Source organism: Athalia rosae, chromosome 3, assembly GCF_917208135.1.
Source record: "Athalia rosae chromosome 3, iyAthRosa1.1, whole genome shotgun sequence".
Taxonomy (NCBI): domain Eukaryota; kingdom Metazoa; phylum Arthropoda; class Insecta; order Hymenoptera; family Athaliidae; genus Athalia; species Athalia rosae.
The window spans coordinates 6,640,298-6,657,493 of NC_064028.1; the positions used below are offsets into that span (position 1 = coordinate 6,640,298).

A 17,196-nucleotide genomic window follows, 5' to 3' on the forward strand; every position below is an offset into this window, starting at 1 on the left:
TTGACGCACAAGGTGACAGGTAGGTATGTAAAATACGCGGGGACGTGTAACGTCCGTATACGACGCGTGTAGCGGGGGGGTGGCGCAGGGGGTTGGGGGTAGGGTGTAGGGGGCAGGGGGGGGGGAGGGGGTTGGCAAACGTGGGAAATCGCGCGTGCGGAATAGGCATGACGTACCGCTGTGCCAGGGGTGCTCGGTTTCATAATGCATACGAGACCCGGAGGCGTGTTACACTGCCGGGGTACGCGTATACAAGCGGGGTAAGAATACGGAGGCACGCGACAGATACGCGTCCTTCGTTCGCGCATGGCGAAATAACACATATTTGCGACTAATTTTGTGGGAGCTCTCACGGGGCACCGAAGACAGCCGCTCGGCGCCAAAGGGGCGACCGTACAAACACCGTACTTAGCGTGGAATCATCTTCCCCGTTCAACCTTTTTTCTTTTCTTTTTTCTTTTTTCTCTTTTTTCTCCGCTTCTCATCATTTTTGCGCGATCACTGGGCGGTCAACTTATTCTTCGCGTTTTTTTTTTTTTTTCTCTTTTCGTTCGTACTTTCATTCACATGCGCTTCGATATCCGTACGAACGAACGCATTTTTTCCCATTTTCGTGTGTACGCGCGAAGGAAATGAGAGCTGTGCGATATATCGTGTCGTTCGAGTATTCGGTCACACGATAGTAACAGAATTATTCCAGAGTGGTTCAACCTACAGCGGCGAGGGCTCTAGAGGTCGGGATCGGGGGTCGATTCGAGCCTCGCCTTGCATGACGTTTGTCGATTCGATAACTTGATTTCACGTCACCTGTAATTTGGATCAGGTCCTTTCTCTCGTGGTATATAGCAACCGAATCGCGGTTAAGTTATTTCGATGGAACGGCACCGCCTAATTCCCCTTATACCTCTCCTAATCGAAACACGTACCGTTGTTCCCGATGGAAAGAGGGAGAAAATAAAAAAAAAAAAAAACAGCTGTCGCGGTTTCACGTGAAAATGGTTCGGGTCGAAAAAATAAAGTGAATGAATAAACGGAGGTAATTCTTGAAGAAAAAAAAACAATTCTGACGTCAAATAGTAGGATATAATTTCTGTAATACGAGGTAAAAATTTTCACCGATTTCTCGAACTTTTCATATAAAATTTTCAGGTCAAAATGATACGATCGTGTGTAACGTTGATGTTAAGTATCCGATATTATCTTAGAAGCTAGAAAGGTTCCGCGCCATGCGGGGGCGGTGTAAAGACTAGGAGTTTATATGAAAAAATTGCTCATAAAATTATAAGGCCAAACTGTTTCACGGCGGTAAATTTAAATACTGTGATTTTCCGTTGGAAAGCTCACTCCCCGATGAAGGGGTAGGTGGTAGGTTACCTCTTTCTTTTCTCGTACACGTACGGGCGAACGGCTGAACGGTATTGCACGTAGGGCAACGCACGGGGCACGGTGAACCTCCGCGATACGTCGTAGCGAAACGAAACCGTCGCGGTTTTCCTTCACCTCGGCAGAGAGCTCGCCGAGGCGCTCGCTCTGTTTAGCTGCTACCTGGCAATTACCTGTAGGGCATAATTGTCATCCCTCGTCGTTTTCCCTCCGTCCGCGTTTTCCCCCCTTCGCCCCCCGGGGGGTCGGGTCACGCGATGTACCGTACCTGTCGCAGCGGCAGGAGCCTCCCCTCCGTTCCCTTTCTCGCCCCTCGACGGCCCCTTTCTTCGTTCTCTTCCTTATACTTCGACCGTTTCCACCTACGATTCCCGCAACTCGCCGAGCCCTATCACGGAACCGACGCGGGCTCGAACCACGCGAAGCCGAAACAACCCGACACACGCTTACGTCAGACTTCTAATTACTAATTTACCCCCCCAATGCCAGTTCGGACGTGAGGTGCACCACCTCGATTCGCCTCCCCCTCCCCTCCCGCCGCACCTATTCCGCAAATTGCACGCTATTTTTTTACCCGATAAAAACACTTTGCATTTAACCTCATTGCAGACGTAACGCCGGCTCGGAACAACTCGCTTCGTCCCGATTATTGCGAAGCGTTATTTAATTTCAGGTGTTCGTGCGAATTGTCACGCAACGTATGTGGAACCGATTTGGAGAGAGAAAAAAAAAATTTCCAACAACTATTTCCTCGGTCGCTTTTTTTTTAACTTATGTGTGCGTTTCTTACTCACCACGTGAAGAATTTCCTACGATTACGCAGTCGAAGATGGGGCGATGGAAGCTAAGTTTTATGGGGGCTTGTTAAATGACGGCTATGTTGAAAACATACCTGAAACAAAAATCACAAACGGATAAGGTTAGCGGGTACCTTTAACATCCACACCGTATACCGTCTGTATGTGTATAATGTATATATGCGATGGGTATAATTGGTGGAAAATTAATTATAGTCATGCACGAATCTCATACATTTCTCGGTAATTATATCCAGGATAGAGATAATTCAGAACAGTGAACCGAAGTTGTTAACGATATCGTCTCGTAGTGCACGACTCAAACCGTGCAATGAGAGAAAGGGTTGACAGTAATATCAAGCTGGGGTAGTCGGTCGGCTGTCAAAATCCGTGATTCATTCAACCGGATAACTGTTTTACTTCCGGCAACATGCGGTAAATTTAAATCAACCCCCTTACGACATTTTATGAATTTTCTTTCGGCTGCTCATTCGTTTTATCGATAGTTTCAACTGTGTTGTGTTTGTATCGGTTGTGAGATCGCCGCATAACGCAACAGCTGCCGGACTCGGTGGTTTGACATAATTATTTTAAAATAGAAGAAAAAAAAAAAAGAAAACAGAAAAATCGTAAGGCAATATATCCGAGGATAAAACGCGTGCTCAGATCAGAGATTTCGCGTGCTAACCGCTCTACGTTCCACATAATTACTAGGTAATCAAGTAATTAACCGACTTATCTACCTACACCTTAACTATACCATTACATCTACGAGAACCAACAATAACTACACTGTAAGGAATATAAACCGCTTGACCTCTGCCCTATAAATCGTGTACGGCTTTAGCTTTGTTGCGAGTAAATAATTGGATTGTGATTATTCCTAACCGTATATATATATAATACGATAAAGAAAGTCGCAATGCAACTGCATAATAATCCGATTACCGCACACTGCTACAACACGATCGACGCGAGTTTTCCAAGATTTGTATCGAATGAAAACAAAGAGAAGTGGGAAGGGGGGCAAAAAAATATCATCGCGCACCTTCGACATACGAACGGATGTTCTCGATTCGGATTTTGGGTAACGCGTGGTATAAATTTTCACCCCCGTTGAGATGGATAAATGCGGACAAAATAAATGAAAAAGGTGTGCGTAGCAATCGGGAAAAAGCAATTCGAACGAGTAAATATGAAAGGAGGAACAGAAGTAGGAGCGAAAAGCGGCGGTTTAGTCGATACGTCCTCGAAACATGCGAAGCCAATCGCGGTAAGATCGTGGATGAAACGGCCGTTGCACATCGCGAACCGCGCACTATACATTCGCGTTAACACGTGTACGTACAATCGAGACGGTGTGTGCATGGGAGGTGCTCATGCGATGTATACGTGTACTCGCATCCGTGTGCGCGAAGATCTGATATGTTAAGTGATTAAGCGTAGGCAATATACGTAAAGTAAATAATCTAATATGCCGCGTTTGCTCAAAGCGCGCGGCTCGAGCGAGAGGAATGGGATATATGATGACGTGCGTTACCGCGGCAAAGGGGTGGCTGCTGAATTTTCGGGTGGCTTCGCTATTTGCTTACGTGGATGCATTTTCGCCTCGCTTGCCGTTTGTTAATATACGTTCACCGCCTCGCCGTTACTACGCCGGAATCCTGCACGTGATTCGTTACAACCGCCAAACTGTACCTACCTATCCCACCTCGCAACACCGCTACCCCTCGTCCCCCCGCGTACTGACGCGGAGACGAACGAGTCCCCGTTTAATTGCTCGTACCCGAATTAAATTCAGGCTGTCGGCGCACGGCGAACGATATCTGATAACAACGAACCCGAGCACATACCGCGTACCTCGCGCGACCTCAAAATTCGCTTCTCACCTCTCCACGCCGTAACGGCGAAATTCGTGGTGAAAAAAGAAAAAAAAAAAAACATCGAACCCGACCGATATTGGAAGAGGGTTTTTTCGATTATTCAAAAATTTGGCACGATCCTCGGCGAGAGCACGTGCGTATACCTATAGGGTGTGATACGACGTATAACAGCTGGGCAACTCGAACGTGTCTTTGCGGGAGTAATGGCAAACGATTTAGAAACTTCTGCGGTGGAATGCATTCGCGTTCATCCCTGCAACCGCCAAGTTATAATACGCTTGACGCGAAACGTCTTTTCAAGCCGAAGATGGCCGCCAAAATATGCGAAAAAATATCCCTTCCACTCGCCCGATATTTTTTTTTTTAATTTAACGAAAGTTTAACGTTCGCGTGTACGGCAAACTGTGCCTGAAAAAAAATCTCCACCTCTGTTCAAATGTATTCTCGCGTATCCCAAAGGGTCTTCTTCGCTATGCGGCTCTGATGTGGTCTGTGGTTTCGGCTTAATAACCCTGCCTTTACCCCGACAACGTCCCCTCGGCGAACAAACACCTCTGTACGGTATAGCTACTGTAGTTACCTCGAGGTTGAAAATTTTCGAGGATATTATGTCAATACGCGAAAAGGGTTTCGGAAAGATTAATATTTCGATGTGATAAAGTTTCGAAGGAAGAACGGCGACAAATTATTGGCAACGACCACGAGACGGATAAGACTGTCGGTCCGTAACGTCCGACCGGAATGCGCGTGATATTGCAACGGGAACACGAATTTATGTATATATACATATATACGTTCGGGTCGCGAGGAACTGCAAAACGACCTTTTCGCTCGCTTGTCTTGTCTGGTGTGTTTGGAAACAGCGCCAACTCGAATAGATAGAATTTCCCATCGACGATCCACGGCAATTAGAGAATCGAGAGAGGATTTTCGTTTCAGACGAACCGAGAGAATGCGGAAAACGAAACTATCCACTTACATGGAGGACACGCGCGTGTACGGTGTACACGCCCGCACCTACACACGCCGCGTAACGGAATCCCGTTAAAATTGTCGCACCTCGCTCGAATAACTTTGGAAACAATTTCGAGGCAATTTCTTACTTCCGTCGCAGTTCCAAGACCTTGTAATTAATTAATCGATATACCACGCGAAGAAGTAACGTATCCGCGACAATTTCCGCTCGGCACACACCGGATCGAACGAACGCCGAGTCGAACGGACACCGAACGATCCCGGGCGATTTTCACATCCGGACGAGATCGAGCGGTTCACGACTTGGTCCAAAAAATCTAATCTCCCGGCATCCGCGAATGCGATATCTATTACCGAAACGAGTAATTGATCTCGGTAAGAGGAGGGGGGGTCGTAAGTACCGGATCTACATGTTCTCGTTACCTGTATTGGTTCGCGGGGGGGTTCGAGAGGGAGGCGTACGCGGCTGTGCCAGGAACCGAGACAACCTTCGGTGTTACAAGCTCTGCCGAGTTGAAGTCTCGCAGCATTGCCCCCCACGCGCTTCGTCCGCCCCCATTCAATGCGGAACGATATAATCTGATACCTTAATTATTTCGCGTTCGAAATGTGGCGTACGAGCACGTGCTCACCTGTCAAGAAGCCACCGCCTCTTCGCCAGTCTGCCAATTGCCCGAAAATAAAATTCGTCGAGTTGAAATGTTTTTTTTTTGTTGTGATAATCTCAAAAGAATTTTTCCCAAGGCGTTATGTATAAATGAGACGGCTGTAGAGAAGAGTATCGGAAATCCTCGGGCGAAGACGAAGAATATTTACTTATACGCGGTACGGTAGGAACGCGAAGTCCAAGTTACGCCACCGTTCACTGCAGTCGCAGACGTCGATCACAATTAGTAAATCCCTAAGGACTGGCGTAAGAAAATAGAGAGAAGATAGGAAAACGAAGCTAGGCGTGTCTGCGACGTTCCATCCGACATGACAGTCTTTATATTAACTATCAGATAAGTTTCAATCCTCCGCAGTTTCCTAACGGTAGTTAAACCGTCGGGCGCTGTGTTCTTCTTCGCCTGCAACGTTGCTAGTTCAGAGTGTAGACTGGAAGCGAATTAGCGCTGTCACGACAACTGTTAATCTCGTAAAGAGATTCTAAATACGGCCCCGGCTAACTAAGTTACACGCTGCATCTCACAATTTACTCCGTTCTCTCGCTTAACGTTGTACTCCGCCCGATTCCCCGCTATTCTACGGTAATCTTCGCGAGTAGATAAAAATTGACAAAAAACCAAAGAAAAAAAACCAAAAAAAAACGAAACAATATCAATATTTTCCGCAACCGCTTCGCGTTCGTTTTCACACGTCGATCGCCGACCAGGTGAGGTGAGAAAAAATTGCCGCGGGCGTCGATTATTGATTCTCTGTTATTTTATCGTTTGAACGTAGTTACGGTGTCAATCAAAATATACGACTGCGCGCGTACGGCACAGGTACGTTTTACATATCTCCACCAACACATTTTCTGCGGTCAACTAGCGAAGTGTAAATATTGAAACCTTTTTCCACGTCACGTTCAGGAACAAATTTTACGCTGAATTATTTTCACGAGCGACACGGTATTAACACCGCGAATAATATCATTGATATATAACCGGCGAATATTACGTGGCAATAACGTTATTACGCCGTACACATACTGACATCTTCCCGGTGTAATCGGTAATGGAGCGACCGTAAACAGCTTCGTACCATTTTCATTCACATTATAATAAAGTATGCGTATCAATCCGCATTGGAACGGGTGACACGTTTCGAAAGCGTTCCATTCAAATTATCGCGAATCAAAGCGATGGAAATTCGCGCGAAACTCTGCGCGTTATCAAAAGAAAAGAAAAAAAAACAAACACATTAAAACTAGAGAAAGATATCCTTTTCAACGAGCTTGTAATATCGTGATTCGGACCGTACGATGTATCCGAATAATTACCACTGTTAATAAGTCTGAGTACGAAAAGTCTGCGAAATGAAAGAGAGGTGAGATGGTGACTGCGAAACTTAAACCCCGAGAATATTGAAACGGAATTAATATTTATTCACTTGAAACGAGACGGAAATATAAATAAGATTTCAACAAGTTTCCCAGGCCAGCCTTTGGCTGTACGCTTTATTAAACTCGACAGGTGGCGGAGGTGTGGCGGTTTCGTAAAGAGACTCGAAATTGGAAAATTCCCAGGAGCCGTCCGAAGGCCTCGGTACGACGCGTCGGAGGAATCGAGGGGCTGACCGAACGTAGACTCGTACTACTGACGCTCCGAAACTATCCCATAAATTCTTCAGTCGATTCGGTCAATTTCGAGGAGCGATCCGATCGTGTAAAATTTGAAATTCGACGTATTTATTTGTAGAAAGTTGAGATTAGGTGGATCCGAGTCACGCGTCGTAACGTTTCCCTAAAGTTTCAGACGGCCGAAGAAAATTTGGATTTTCAGGACGAGGATTTTCGTTGGGCAAAAAAAAAAAAAAAACAAGGAATAAGATCGACATATTTTCTCGACAATTTTCAGAGTTGGTCGAAAGTGTAACGCCCGCAAAAATACTCGAAGAACGACAAAAAGGAGATGTACGTATAATACCGGACTGGCTGCACTCGCCTTCACCAGGACTCGTAATCGATTGCCACGAGTTTTAAACTTTATACCATCTCTCTCTCTCTCTCTCTCTCTCCCTCTTTCCTATTCTCCATCGCTCTCGGCTGGTTTTTTTTCCTCGCTTCCACGATTCGCGGGCGTAGTACGAATAGGAAGGTACCGGTAGCCGCGTCTAAGAAAAGAGAGAGCCACCGGCAGAGGGACGCGGAGAAAAGTCTGTAAATTTTCTTACATTTTATGAGCCATCAGAATTTCATAACCTCGAGCCAGTCCTCCCGGTACTTTACAGAGAAAAACTTTCCTCCGTGGCGCGAAGATCAGAAACCTGCAGGCCACGCTGGCTGCGCCGCGTATAGCTCGATGACGAGGCGAAACGAGAAGAGAAATAAGAAGATAAGAGAGGAGAAGAAAAAAGAAAAAAGAAGAGAGAAAAGAGAAGAGAGAAAAATGTGGGTGCGAGGAACGATGGATAAGAAAAGAATACACAAAGCAGCAGCCCCCCCCCCCCCCCCCCCCGCACGTGAATATCGTCGTACCGTTTAAACAGATTGCTAATAAAAGCTCTTTCTCTTCGGTGCAGTGCACTTTTTCACCCTCCCCCCGTTATTCAACCTATAGATTGCGGGGGAACCTCAGCGATATTTCAGAGTTACATGTACGATAATGTGCATATTACGTAGACCACGGCAAACTCGGAAGTTTGCCGATGCCTCTGATCTTCAACATCGTACGAAATTTAAACCCGAACGTCTAGCGCACGAAGAAGACTCGATATTATTCAATATCCACTTTATGAACGATACATAAGAAATATCTCATATATTTTTTTGCGTCTATACCCGAGTGCCAATATCTCGCGTTTTACGACACGGGCAAACGCGAGCCGGAGTCATCTGCCGACTTTATTATTTCCCCTTGTAATCCGCGGACGAGAAGAAAAAAAAAAAAAAACAATTTTCCACCCACCAAAACTGCTAAGCGATAGACGCGATGTCGTTGCAGGTGCGGTTCTCGTGTCGTCGTGACTTAAAATATATTATATATATCAACGAAACGGCGGGGAACGAATCTTGAAAAATTAAGTGAGGCGACGTAAAACGACCGTTTATGGATCACCGTATTTCGAGTGGTAGAAGAAAACAGAGACGGTGGTATACTTTTTCGGTCGGTTGATGAGGCGATATTCAGCTGATAGGGAGGAGAAGGGAGACGGTGGACTGAGAGATAGGGCAAGAAAAAGGGGCGAGGCGCGGTTTCGCCGTGGGAAAAAGTTACGAGCGATAAGCGGGCGAGTAGTTCGTTGAGCGAACTTTCTTATGCCACGGGAGCGGGTCTGTACGGCAAGCTTATTACTTATTACGTAATACTATAGCCTACCGGCAATCTTCGTACGCGTACGAATTCCGCAAGCACGCGGGAAATTCCCGCACGCGGTAGTAATAATCATCGTCGACGTTCGTCGCAAGAGTTTGACGAGTTTCCGGCAATCCCGATCATCGCGATCTACATATCCGTTAAGTATACAGGGTCCGAGTATCGCAGAACGCGTAACGTGTTACGGGGGGTCCGAATTAATCCGAAGAGCGACCGACGCACCAGAAGTGTGCGAGAAAATAAACGGAGTCAATTCCGCCCATCGGTAATTCATCTCAAGTAATCGTGTACAGTTCCCGCGCGAGTTTGGCACCGAGCCCTACGTCGTCATAATTGCAGTAATTCTGGGCCATTTGCTACATTGGCAATCGACGAGAGATCCGCGCGAGAGAACAAGGCGAAACGCCGTAGAGATACGCTCGTCATCAGTTCTCCTCTGATCATTCGTCCGATTTTTCGAGAAACGCTCGAATCGACGATCGAAAAAAAAAAAAAGAGACGGGGGGTCAATGTTTATCAGTCGTTCACGTCGTCAACGATTCATCGAGAATTTTTCAATCGATCGTACGAAAACAATCAGGAGAGAATTTCCTCATTTCATGGCGTGTCTATCGAGTGGCCGTCTGACCGAGACGGGCCGTTACTACTGGAAAGTAGCCGCGCTGACGTCCGTGAATGTAGGATCGCGTGACACCGTATACCTACACCCCAGGAAATAGGATCGGAAAGCCGTCGCGATATTTCACGGCAAATCGGGCGCAATGGTCCAGAACGGATCGAATCATTCGCGTTTCGGTCACGTTATCTGACGAGCTATAAGAACCATCTCGCAACTATTCGGCTGCGGTGCGGACGCGCAACTCGAAAAATCGTAACGCGAGTTTCTGCCATTTCTCGACGAAATAGATTCGAATTGTTTTTTTGCTTTTTTTTTTTCTATTTTTCCAACGGTAATTTCAATCACTTCTCGGTCGACAGCCAGTCGCCGCGGCGATGAAATGTACGAGCGAAGGGAGTGCGAAAAATCGGCGGTCTCACAGACACGCCTTACTTCGGGTAGAACGAAGCCCCACGTTTCACTGACACATTTCGAATGATTTTTCGAACGAATTATTCAATGACGAACGATCGAGAAAATAATCGGGAAAATCACGCACGTGCAGGTACGAATTTTTCACTTATAGCGATTTTCTCTCGCGGTACCGAAGTGCGATCTTATCCGCGCGGAGAACCAGAACTACCACTGTACTTGCGTGATGTTTTTATCCTTCCTCTCAAAGAGCTGCGGTTCACTTCGAGGCCCGTCGAATCCGTCGAAGGGTTTCGATACCCCGAACGTTTAAACTTGAACTTGAAGTTGCCGTAAAACGTCTACGTGTTGCGTGGACACATAGATGTAAAACTGATGATAAGAATCGAATCGCTTTTAGGTAAATTGAATACGTACCCCTCGAAAAAATTTTGACCCTCGATCGCGTGCGAAGGTCAGTCCGTCCGAAGATTATCGACACGGTTACAAGAAGGCGGTTTCGCGTCAACAACTTTCCCGAATAGTGACGATCGTCGTACGTACGATTATTATTACATCGGTATGAATGTACACGTATGTGTGTGTATATATACATATATATATATGTATGTATATATATGCGTGTACCTCAGAAAAATACGAACTCGGAGGTACGCAAGCGGGCAGGCAGGTAGACAGGTAGGTAGATAGGTGGGTTCGAGAGTCCAAGTTACCGTGAGGCACTCCACTGAGAGGTAGGTAGATTCGTGGCTCGTGCTGAGAATATCTCGCGGGCACTCGAGTTGGGCAGCAGCCAGTCAGCCGGCGAGGCGCAGGGGGCTCCAGGATCGGTACATAGCTACGGAGGTGGCAGAGGTCGCCCCGGGGGTGAGAGAGGAGGTGGAGAAGATGTAGGTGGTGGAGTAAGGCGGGAGGGGGGGGGGGGGGGGGGGGGGGGGGGGGGTGGTTAGCGATGGTTCGCTCGACGGAGGTGGTCTACTTCTCCCCCGTCCCCCGAACACCCACTCCGACGACCGGTTCGAGTCGCTGATTGGACCACCCTTACCTCCACCACCTTCTCAGCTACCGCCGGTACCGCCGCCAGCAGCACCTCCGTTACCAACCTTTCTCCCGAGCAGCTACCTACCCCTCAACCACCCCTCAATACCCCCCTCATGGACACGGGGTGAAACTTGGAGTCGACTCTTTACCCGGAGCAGCGAGTAACGCCGCGCACGTATAAGAATATACCCGCCCTCTTTTGTCAAGAGACAAGAAAACGGAGACGGCGACGACGCGGGCATACCGGGTTCACATGCCGCATATATACCTATATAGATCTCTCTCTCTCTCTCTCTCTCTCTATATACTTTGCTCTCGAGCGGGATGGAAGCAGTTTTACTTCGAGGCATGATGGCTGGTCCTTCGTCCCACGTGGAATCGTCATTGCGATCCACCGCGACGACACTTCCTTTTTCTACCCTGGTTCGATAAATTCGCATCACTCGATCGAAGATGAGAAGAAAAATGAAATGAAATGAAATGAAATCAGAACGAAGGACGAATCGAAATTAAGAAAATAGAGAAATCGGAAAAACCGCGTCGGCAAGACCCACGCCCCGCCCCGCGTTGTCGAATTTCATCGTTCGCGTGTTTTCCCCTGTATTACACGTGCATACGGTACGTAGAGCGCATATATACAGCGTATCCGCATGTGACGGTGTTATATGTATAACTGCAAAGGCGACCGGGGGGCGAGATTTAGAATGCCGAGTTGCCCCTGCCACGCCACCGGGACGAAGATCCTCGTCGACGTTAACCCTCGCCTCCGGCGGTATTTCAATAATTGGAAACCAATGAGCGGGAAGGGGTCTTCCGGGTAAAAATCAACCCCTTACCTATCGGCCCGTCGCCTTCACCGTCGTCGTAGCTGCCATCGATGCCGCCCTTGCCCCGAGCAACCCAACGTAAACCCTAATGAAGCGAGTCTTCGGCGTTCCCTGCCAACATGCATGCCTTCACATCCTATTAATTGCCCCCTTTTCCCCCCATTTCCCCCCCCCCCCCCCCCCTCCCCGAAAACCCCACTAGCTTGAACCGCCGTCGACCGAACCCCCGGGTAACCCCTTGAACCCCGCGGTGGCGCATTCTTCGATAAATTGGATCACGCTATCGCCCTAGACGCGGAGTACACACCTCGCGATAACTTTGCCAAACGGTTCATATCTATTCTCGCGAGTATCGAGATTATTTGGAAAATTCACGCGTACCTTCCATCCCACCTGAGAAACGAGGCCCGCAAGCTTACACGCAACTACGTTACGAACCATAAGTTCAAGAGTAAAAAAAAAAGACGAATCCTGCGGTCAATCAATCCGACTGAGTCTTCTAATCGAAAAAAAGGGGGTAACTTTGTAGCGGAAGGTGAAGGAATCGAGGACATCACGTTTGCGTCGGAGCTTTTTCAAGCTCCGTGAATATTACAATAGTAGGGCGTAAACGAACCCTCGGAAACTTTACAAGGTTGAGCGAGGTTAGGACCGTGAGGCGCGTAATTTTGTCGGATGCAGGGTAGGTAGTCCTTGAATCAATATAATCAGTCGAAGACACCGAGGTGGTTTAGGAGAAATCAGAGATTTGACGAGAGACGTTAGATCCGTCGCGACGCTCGAGCGTATACGAAGGCGAAGAATGTTTGAGCGTAATTCTTCCTTCTACCCGTCCAACCCGTTCCCAACTCTCCGTCCCCCGATTCTCAAAACCCTTTAACGTCGAAGGGGAGCCATCCGAGCGAGTCCCGGAAGGCTCTCTTTAGCCTCCCGTCCATCGGAACACTTCGAAGTTTTGTGATATCAAACGATCGTGATAATATTTGATACCACGCACAAATGTGACATCCCCTTGTCAATTACGTGGTCAATGTCATCGATGTCGATACCTCGTACCAAATGAAATTCAAAGCAATCGCACGATTTTTTGTTTTTACCTAACTGGGAGTCTTCTTCCGGACCCAAAAAGCTAAGCACAGCTATTGCAGTCTTCGTGGATCGTCGCGCACCGAGGAAGAAGTCGAGAGGAACTTCACCACCCCCGATCAACGTGTTACACTGTACCGCTGGATCTTTTTCGACGTAAGTTCACGTGACACTGATCGGATGCGATAACGTGCGGTTATTATGAGAAATCGGAAGCGAGTGGTAAAAAGACGCTCCGACGGTAGCGGCCGCAATGCCGATGGCGCGCGCGCTCGGCAACGGCGACGAGGACGAAGAGTTCGCGAAGAAGTCGTTCCGTCCGAGGATGACGTGGGACGAGTAACGATGCGGTAGCGGTACGCGGGTCAGATGCGGGTATCGTTGTATCGGATGTAGAGATTTTCGGGAGAGAATGATACGACGTAGCACACGCCAAGACCTAGACACTACTGAACCAGCCCCCCATGGTAAACCCTGTTAACGGGAGAGTCGTCCTCGTCGTCGACAAGCAAGTTTAAACTTTGGGCAACAATTCCCCTACCCCCTGGCATCGGAGCGACGCGCGGGGCGTAGTACGGGAGCAGCGGTAGCACAGTTAAATTTCGCAAAAGTATGAATACAGTCGGGCCACCGCCGAGTTGCGAAGTAACATTTATTCTCAACCACCACCGGTCACCCTCTCGAATCCCAACGACCGTCCGAACCCCACCCGCCCCGGTGCCGATGTCTTACCCCCTCTGATGTGCGAAGTGTCTAGGTGAAAAAAAAAAACAAACAAACAAACAAACAAACAAACTTCAGATTCGAATGTCATAAACCGAACTTGTCATCGAAAAACTTCAACGTTCGTCCAAGTTCGCGTAGGATATCGTTATCCGGTTGCGATCATCCCCGTTTATGATTCGGGACACCGAAACTCATCGGACGAGTTCGAATTTTGAACCATCTTTTCGTTCGGCGAACCAGAAACACCTTCTTCCACGCACTCGATAGATTATCGAAGAATAATTATTGATAAAATGTGACCCAATGGCGAAAGATGAACGGAAGGAAGAGTCGCGGGTGACGAATCGGGGGGAGGGGGGGGGGGGGGAGGATCGTTCGATTAGCGAATAGACACTTGTTGTCGGCACTTTTTCGTATCGTTTTTTTTTTTCACGAGATGATCGGTAAGTAGAAAATGATCGAGCTGAGCGCATGTGGCAGCGAAGTATAATGTTGGGAATGTTACTCACCGGCTCGGATGAGGTCGACGCGTTATCAGGTTTAGGGGAGCAGCAGCAGCAGCTTCACCGCGTAGAAGAGCTTGCGGAAAACCGGTAGACGAACCGGTAACGGATGACGGGTGGTGTAACGTTCGCCGACAGAGCGCAGGTGTAAATATAAGTGCAAAGTAATGAATCTACACCGATTTCAAATCCCGTAGCCGTGGTAGCGGCAGGAGACGCGATAGGACGCGTACGCCAGGCTACACGATCACGTCGTACCCGTCGCCGTCCTTGTAGTCGACGTCGGAGACCTACCTATAATCGTCCGAACCGCGCCGCGACTTTGGCGAGTAACACCGATTTTCCACGAACGTCGCCGAGAGCTCGTCCGCCACACCGGAGGATTTTGCTTCGGTGTTGGTGAGGAACCTGGGAACGGTTGTGTTGGGCGAGGAGTTAGATTAGACCGGAGTTGAGAGTAGAGAGCTCCTCTCCCTCCCTCCCTCCCTCCCTCTCGCCCTCTCGCCCTCTCGCCCTCTCTCCGTCTGTATTCGTGAGAGTAAAAGTTTTCAAAGCTGTGTTGGTGCACGCATCGCATCGACTCGCCTTGCTCCGTTTCTCTCAGGACGAGCTGCCGCGGGTTCTCTCTGGTTCCGTTTTCTCTCGTCTCCTCTCTTCCCTGCCTCGCTTTTCATTCCTTTCTCCTGTCCCTTCTTTTCCTTCTCGTTCCCTCCGCAAGATTTTTCCTATTTTTCTTTTACTACCGATTTCCACTCACCCAGACGTCCACCGAGTGTACCGATCAATTTCATCGGCGACAAAAGGGCACCCGTAGATCAGTAGAAATCGACCATGTCTCGTCGCATTGAAATACATAATTAGTAAGGTATAGGACTCGAAGTGATTCGCGGACAATTTGTTCGCGGTATGGGAGAATATCGTCAACCGAGGTCGTTATCGACTCGCAACGAATTCTTCCGGAATCTCTGTAAGCGAATAGCTGATCACGGGTGCCGGTAGAAGGAGAAGGGATGGTATGGGTATATACGATACGGTCGGGTATATCATCGACGTAGCGCAAACCTTTGTACGTCGCGTACGGTATTAGCTAAAAGTAGCTCATAGAACGGAGATATTACCTGGAGTTACGTCTCAATCTCCCATGGCCGTCGACTAAACTAATATTAAAACTTTTAACGTAGTTGGCAGAGGCCGTGGTCGCTTTACCGCGTTGGTGAAGCTTTACTCTGTTCGCGAGAGAGCGTAGCTAGGCTGCATTGACCGTTACGTTGGACTTTGATGTGTTTCCTGGGAAAATTTACTGTGATGTCATGAATTAGGTAGAGTATGCTTCAGAGACCGGCGGAACCTTCGGTACGTAAAAATAATTTCTACGCTAACGCGAATTCGTAGAAATCGCGGAGACGATAATTTCGAGTTTTTATTCGAAAAAAAAAAAATAATAATAATAATAATTCATTCCGTACAGCGATGACGAATTAAAAAAAAAAACTCTGCGAATATCATGGAAAATTTACCCACACGATAAACTAAACGTAAGCGGGTTAAAGTATATGTATGAGCGAACGGCGTGTGCAGTCGAGGGACGAAGGACGAAGGACGAAGGACGAAGGATGAAGGATTGGCCGTTACAGAGTTCCTTCGAGGACGAACCGTAGTGCGGAGAATCCTGCGTCTGGCCCCGGCGAAGTGCATTGCGGGCTTCATCGGGACTTAATCCGCTTAATAGATTCCGACGCAAGTAACCCCGCCGTCGACCCCGCACGAGCAACTCTCTCTCTGTGCGAAATGAAACTCCCGACTCACCTGAAACGACCGTAACTGCGAGACGGGCGGCTCGCTGGACTCCCGTTTCGACGAACTTCGTTCACGATCACCCCGTTCATTAATCGAGATGATTAAAAAATGATAATGCTCATCATTTGGAGAAATGTCATGTCAATCATAGAGTTATATTCCACGTTAAGTCTGATGAGCGGACGCGGCGAATCGATGTTGCAAAACTTTCTTTCCCGAAATGGCACATGCCAGAGCCTGCGACTAGCTTATACATTTCGTATGGTCTCATCGGCTGCAACGCTACTTTATCGCGGAATCAAGATCAAAATTCGATTCAAACATCGCTAACCTCGACATCGATATTCGTTTCGACGAGAAACTATATACGCCTGCACCGATGAGACTTTGGAAGAAAAGAAAAAAAAAAGAAGAGAGAAAAAAAAATCCGGACATCAAAGATTTTTTTTTTACACTTTTTTCACTCTACCGGAATAGAAAGCTCTCGGTACGGATAGTTATGCGTGAAAGAACGTCGATCGTTAGAATTTTTGTCCCGATTTTAATGGCTTAGGAAATTTACGATGACGGGATTGATTAAATACTCGCGGTATGAGAACGAGAAAATTAACTGTGTTTAGACTCGAGTGAAATCAGCGGTGCCAAAAGCTGTGGTATAAGAACTCACGGTTATTACCTTACATTCCCCATTTTCCCAGCAATATCATCGATAGATCTGTAATTACGATCAATTTCTATCGATCACTACTGCTGCTGTAAACATTGAGAATTTATGTTACAATATCTCCATACTTCCGCGAGTTTTTTCTCGGTCATTGAATAAATGATTCCTGTATACATATACCCGATTTCATTTAATCGGATCGACGAGCACCACCGATCGAGGATGCCTGTACGACGATCGAATTCGCATTAATTTCCAGGACATCGTGAAATCTATCCTTCGTCGATCATGCGAAGGATCAAGTTTTCGAAACGGAGGATATCGTCGGCGATATCCTCCCGCCCTCTTCCCTCAGCGAGGAAGGAATGACGAGGCTGCCTTCGAGGGAGCCCACCCTTTCCCACTCTCGCCGTCTTCTCTGTAAGCTTGGCGCAAGCGCATCCTCCCCCTCGGTACCTCACCCCGCTC

General features: G+C 47.8%; 1 protein-coding gene across 12 annotated transcripts in view; it reads right to left on the reverse strand.

Annotated features, from left to right (window-relative positions):
* Nucleotides 1-17,196, reverse strand: part of LOC105687725 (AF4/FMR2 family member lilli) — a 269,224-nt gene that overhangs the window by 148,669 nt on the left and 103,359 nt on the right. Inside the window, exons 1-2 of one of the 12 annotated variants that reach the window (XM_048652881.1) lie at nt 10,502-10,665; nt 2,178-2,275 (exon numbers count right to left, since the gene is read on the reverse strand). The exons of the other annotated variants lie outside the window; for them this stretch is intronic. The gene's annotated coding sequence lies outside the window, so the exon portion shown is untranslated. Of the gene's footprint in view, nt 1-2,177; nt 2,276-10,501; nt 10,666-17,196 lie in introns of those variants that run through there. 12 annotated transcript variants of the gene reach the window in all.